At 43.6% G+C, this 6311-nt stretch overlaps 1 non-coding gene across 1 annotated transcript; it reads left to right on the forward strand.

The window, feature by feature from the left end:
- The first annotated feature begins 5724 nt into the window (after nt 1-5724).
- Nucleotides 5725-5796, forward strand: trnaq-cug (transfer RNA glutamine (anticodon CUG)). Its single transcript has one exon. It is a non-coding gene; the product is annotated as a tRNA-Gln (tRNA).
- Nucleotides 5797-6311: the final 515 nt, after the last annotated feature.

The following is a 6311-nucleotide window of genomic DNA, read 5'->3' on the forward strand; positions in this document are numbered from 1 at the left end:
TACACTGTTGCTGCATGAAGAGGATTTTACAGTAAAGCACTGACAGAGAGCAATATTTCACAGAATGGAGGACATGAATAAACACAGAGCAGATCAGGAGAGACTCTTCTGGAGTCGACACAGATGAGTTTCAGTCTGTTTGTGTGTCTCTGACAAACTGAGGAACTCTGCTTCATGTTGATCAGCAGTTTGGACTCATGTTGGTTAGAAAATCATTCTGACTGTGTTTCTTCCTGCAGGGTGGAGCATGGTGGAGAGCAGAGGTTAAAACCTGGGCTGAGGAAGTGTAAGTTTGACTCAGTCTTTCCTCATGTTATTGTGCATGAGTCAGTGTTCTATCAGTCCATCAGAGCTGTTGTAGCGCAGCCTCGGCGGTTGGATTTCTTTGGTGTTTACTGGAGTTTATTACTCCCCAGCAGGAGTTTTAGGTTCCAGCTTTGTCATTGGTTTTCCTTTTTTCTCTTGTTAGGGAGCTTTAGTGTGTTGTAGTGTCTCTGTGTTTGTTTGGGCACTGCTCAGCTCTGAGTTCATGAACTGCAGCCTAACACTGAAACCAGCCTGTGTAGCTGCCGATCTGAGAGTGGGGACGAGTGGGGAGGTGCAGACATGCTGTGTGTGGGTTTCCCCTCAGCCTGGGACATAACAGAGACAACCAAAGCAGACAAAAGACAAAATCCAATAAGAGACCACAAAGGGTTGAAAAGGTCCAAACACAGGAATAAACAGCTCCACAGTCCAAAAGCAGGCAGGACTCAGACACAAAGAATCTCATCCAAAGGGTCAGACTGGACTGATGGACTGAAGAGTGGAGACACTGAGACACTGAGCTGTGAGCAGCATTATTAGGGTTAGGGTTAGGGCGAGAAACGCCACTGTTTAAGAAAATGAGTTACCACCAAAATAAGTTTCACACGGGGTCTCTGTTTAAAGTTTGTAATCAATTAGTAACAAAACACGTTATCCGCCATGTTTCCCTGCACCGCTTCTTCCCTTTTTCCCAATCTGCTACAAACGCCCTGATTTTCAGCACAATGCAGCATTTCCATTCAACCAATCACGGGGCAGCTTTCCAACCGTCATGGCGGAGGGTTTATATGAAAACTAGAAGTTTCATATAAACCCTTTTTGGAAAGAAAACACTTTTTTCTGGATTTATCGCGTTTTGGAAGCAATCTCTTCATTTGTTAGGCGGGACAGCCGAAACCAGTTAAACAAGCTTTTACTGACAGCTCTGAACAGACCACATTAACTTATCATTCATTTTAGTGCAGCCGCCACAACTTCCATTTCACAAACCATTGTTTAATCTTCAGTTATTATATTTCCTTTTATTTTGCTTTGTGCTTTGGTTTCATTCTGTAACACTGGACTTATTTTTATGAAGGTTTGAACTCTGACAGTGTTTGAACAGGAGAGAAAGGAGTATAAAGTGTGTAGTGAGGGCTTCACAGCCTTAAAGCATCTAGAATAGCTGTAAAAAATAAAGCCCATCACTTCACGGATTTCACCTTTTGCGGGTTATTTTTGGAACGTAACCCCGCGATTAACGAGGGACCTCTGATGAGAAGGAAGAGACTGGGCTCTCAGCTGCAGTAAAGAGGGCAGGTCTGGCTCCAACACAGGTTTCAATGTGCAAGATGTCTTGCCCTCACATTCTTCTTCCATTTCCACTTGTCCTGAAACTTCGGCCTTCGCTGTCAACCTTCCTTTTCTTACTCACACTTGCCATTTTAGAAATGGGCAATAAAAAAAAACACAGATCACTGGCAAACAGGGTGGTGAGAGTTTGACCATGTTTGCTGCCATCTTGTGGTGAAATGTTAAATATATATAAATAATAATCATTTTTAAACGTGTGATTTCATCCTGTGGACAACAGTACTGGTGGCATATTATGACATTATTGATTTTATGACAGAGGCTTCGGCCCAGTGAACATATGAACTGGACTTTTGGTCTGTTCTACAGGAAAAACCCTCAATGATAATGCACCAACAATCCCAACCAAAGAAAGGAACATAAGGACAGAAGAACCAAACAGGAAAGAAAATAGAAATAACTATTGTATATATAACCTAGAAAATTTCACAAGAAATTTTGAGTGGGCCAATGCGCGCTCACCCACACTCTGCTGCCGGTCCGCCCCATTATATACCACCAAACCTCATTCCTGATCACCGGCAGATGTGAAAGATGCCACTGATGACATTTCATGATTTTACAGTGTTTCTGATTGGTTTTATATAAGGTTTAATAGGCCCCAAGCTTCTCCATTCATTCTGAATGGAGGAATCCTAAAGATGTGGATGTGACTTTGGCTGCTATTTTATGAAGTTTGGTAAAAGACATGAACATGAGGACTCAGTATGATAAAGTCCAACTCCTTATGAGCAGTTTGCAGTTGAAATGAATATTCTGTGTAGAGGCATGCCAGACTGATAGGCTTCCAAAGTTAGCTGGGTTTTGTCAGGGATCTCACCAGTTTCCCATTATTTCCTATGAGGGGGGTTAGGTCAGCTTAAGTGGCTTGCCTGTCAAAACAAAAAGTGGCACAGACATGGGGACTCAATATGTCAGAGGTCTAATGTTTATCTACATTTTACATTTTGAATGAAGGTTCTGTGTGAAAGCATGCCCAAACGCCATGCCTTCCTTTTACAGTGATTTGATGCCTGTGGGGAGGGTCGATTGCAGTTTTTCAGGATTTTTTCAAACACCGTTTATCCGATCGCTACCAAACCTCAGAGGGTAGTAGTCCTGACCGAGCCGGTCGATTTGATGTATAATTTGTAGGGGTGGCTAGCGCTAGTTAGCTGTGTAATGAATTAGAGGCTTTTATTTTGAAAATCAGTGTGTGTCTGTGTAAGTGTGTGTGTGGGGGGGGGGGGGGGGGGGGGGTGGGTTGGGGACACTCCCTAATGCATGTTAAAACATGTTTAAGTGTTTTATTTTGAAAATCTACACGTCAGCCATATCCTGTTATTGTGCAGGGTCTTTTATTTTGAAAATCCATGTTTGTGTGTCTGTGTGTTGGCAGGTGTGTATAGTGTGTGTCTGCATATTTCTGGGTGGCTTGTATGTAGTTTACCAGGCCTAGTAAGGTCTGTAATGATTTGGAGGCTTTTATTTTGAAAATCAGTGTGTGTGTGTGTGTGTGTGTCTGTGAGTGTGTGTGTGTGTGTGTGTGTGTGTGTGAGTGTGTGTGTGTGTCTGTGTGTAGTTGTGTATGTTCCTGTATGGAGCTTTTGGATGATGCTCTTTATCCAATGGTACAGTTGATGCTGTTGTTACGGTTACCATGGAAACGGCTCCCTCAGTTTTCGGCTTCCTGGTTTTGTGATTTTTGCCTTTTTTTTCTCTCTCTCTCCCCATTCACCGTCTGTGTCGTTCGCCCACTGGTTTTTTGCGATTTACGTGAAAACCGTACGTCGGAACGGAAAGAAAAGTCGTAGCACAGGTGTCCCGGTACAGCCGGACATCCTGTAAAAGTTTCAGGTCGCTCACATTAAAGCTGTGGGACTAGTTCTGCTGAAAATGTGTCCAGAAGAAGGAGAATAATACAGAAGCGGAATAAGTATTTACAATAGTAACAGTGGAACAATATCAGGATAGATCAGGAGGTCTGAGTCTGGTCTTTCAGTCCAGATCCTCCTCCAGACTCTGATGAAGGAGCTTTTGGATGATGCTCTTTATCCAATGATACAGTTGATGCTGCTGTTCTTCTCATGTTCTAAATGTGTCGTCTGTCTTTACTCACATTGCTGCAAATATCCAGTTTGTGTTTGAACACAAAGCTGATAGTTGTGTGTTTGTTCATTCAAACATTAGTGACAAAAAGTCTGATGATAAACTTTGTATGAATGAACAACACATCAGTCAGTAAAGAGGTGATCAAATTATTGGTGGGGACATGCCCCCTCCGTCCATGCTATTACACCCTTGCAAAGTGATGCTCCCACTAATGAACAAAGGTGTCTATTTGTCACATTTTGCTCTGAGATCAGGATGATCAGCAGCCTCTAGTGAGCAGCCTCAAATGAGGATCCCGTCAGCTCTCCCTCCTCCAGCGGCTCCCTGCTTCTAGCGGAGGCGAACCCTCGTCAGTGTGCACTATCAAGCAGCCGCCAGAGAAGTGCGTATTGGGATCCGGCTCGAAGGACCAATTTATGTTAGGAATAAAACAGATAGGAAATATCAGCTGTTCATCACTCAAGTGCTTTTATTCCTGCAGGAAGGAGCAGTCACACACACAGACAGCAGCCTCTGTAGGAGTGCTCAAGGTCTTTTCAGAGCAGCTCCCTTCTTATACCCTCTGTTATCTGACAGACACGACTTCTCAGAATACACACATCTTAGAATAGGCACAAGCACAATCATAAAACAGGATCACAGGACTATGATAGTAATGATTAATCACCATACACTATAATTAATTAATAGTAAAAAGCAAATTAAGGTAGAATTCTTCCAACAAGCACCTTTAACTTTTTGTTTTCCTGAGGACATGCATTCCAGTGTGGAGCTACTGTGCCAAATGTGGGGCCCATGTCTGCAAAATGCATCATGATGCACCACCGTGCTGCCGCAGAGGACTGCAAGAGGACAGCAAGAAGGTTCCTGGTTCCATTCTGACTGGGGTGGCGATTTTGTGTGGAATTTGCATGTTCTCCCTGTGCCTGCGTGGGTTCTCTCCGGGTACTCAGGCTTCCTCCACATTCTAAAGACAAGTTAGGTTAATTAGTCACTCTAAACTGCCTGTAGGTGTGAGTGTGAATGGTTGTTTGTCTGTGTTGCCCTGCGATGGACTGGTGACCTGTGCAGGGTGTACCCCGCCTCTCACCCGAAGTTAGCTGGGATAGGCTCCAGAACACCCCCCCCCCCCCCCCCCACCATCACCCCCGGGTTAGAGGTTTAAACATGTAGCAACATTATCAGCATGAACATGTTAAGCTAGTAAGCTAACAACAAGCAGGAGGAGCAAACCGCGTCTTACCTCATAAGCTGATGAAGGAGGGTCTGACCGTCGTTCGCGCCACGCGGTTTTTATATCAGGTCCAAGGGTCCAATCAGATGTCCCCTTCAGTGACCATGCACCTGGCTGTCATAGGACGGACTGTCTGTCAGTCAGTCAAATGTCAGCCATGTTGGTCAGTTTGTAACTGGTATCTTTATTGGTTAAGAAAAGGCCGGTCATTAGTCAAAATAATAAGTGTACTCAGTAACGAATTGTGATGTTAAAAATAGCGAAGTACATTATTTTGTTACATTTGTACTTAAGTACAAGTAAAAGTACTGGCTTAAAAATAAAGTACAAGTACCCAGAAAAACTACTTAATTACAGTAACTTGAGTATTTGTAATACTGTTACTGCCACCCTTGGATATATGCAGTGCTTCCCCTGGATATGTGCAGTCCACCCCTGGACACATGCAGTCCACCCCTGGATATATGCAGTCCAGTGCAGTGAGGCATGCTCTGATCTGTACAATGGAGAAACCAAACAACTACTCCAAACACTGGCCTTCAATGTTTGTCAAAGTTTGTCTTCAAACAAGATGCTTATGTTTAAGGCAAAAGCTGTGACCTTGTTCAACATCCTGACACAGGATCATCACTTGATGGTGTCATAAACATTCCAATTTAAGACTAGTGGTTAAGGCCATAAAAACTCAGTGGACAAGACATGTCTCTGGTTCTCTTCCAGGCAGGTTTACACATAGTGGAGGTTCCATGGTGTAATGGTTAGCACTCTGGACTCTGACTCCAGCGATCTGAGTTCAAATCTCAGTGGAACCTTTTGTTTGGACAGTAATCCTGGTGTCCTATCTACACAGATCAGTCTATGGAGAAGTCCACAGTCTGTTCATTGGTCCAGCTGTAGTCATTAATTACTGAAATAAATCAACCTTTTGATGATATTCTACTTTCAAGTGTTTATTTCTTTTAATTTTGATGGTTATAACGACAACCAATGAAAACCCACATTCAGTAGGTCAGGAAATGAGAATATGTGAAAAGGTTCAATATTGAAGACACCTGGAGCCACTCTAACCAGATAATGAACTCAAAACACCTGCAAAGGCCTTTAAATGGTCTCAGTCTAGTTCTGTAGGCTGCACAACCACAGGAAGACTGCTGACTTGACAGTTGCCCAAAGGACGACCATTGACACCTTGCACAAGGAGGGCAAGACACAAAGAGGCTGGCTGTTCACAGAGCTCTGTCCAAGCACATTAACAGAGAGGGAAGGGGAGTACAAGCAAGAGGGAGTACAAAGTGTTCTGCCCAAACAGGGACTTGAACCCTGGACC

This window comes from Parambassis ranga, unplaced genomic scaffold, assembly GCF_900634625.1.
Source record: "Parambassis ranga unplaced genomic scaffold, fParRan2.1 scaffold_37_arrow_ctg1, whole genome shotgun sequence".
Classification (NCBI taxonomy): Eukaryota; Metazoa; Chordata; class Actinopteri; family Ambassidae; genus Parambassis; species Parambassis ranga.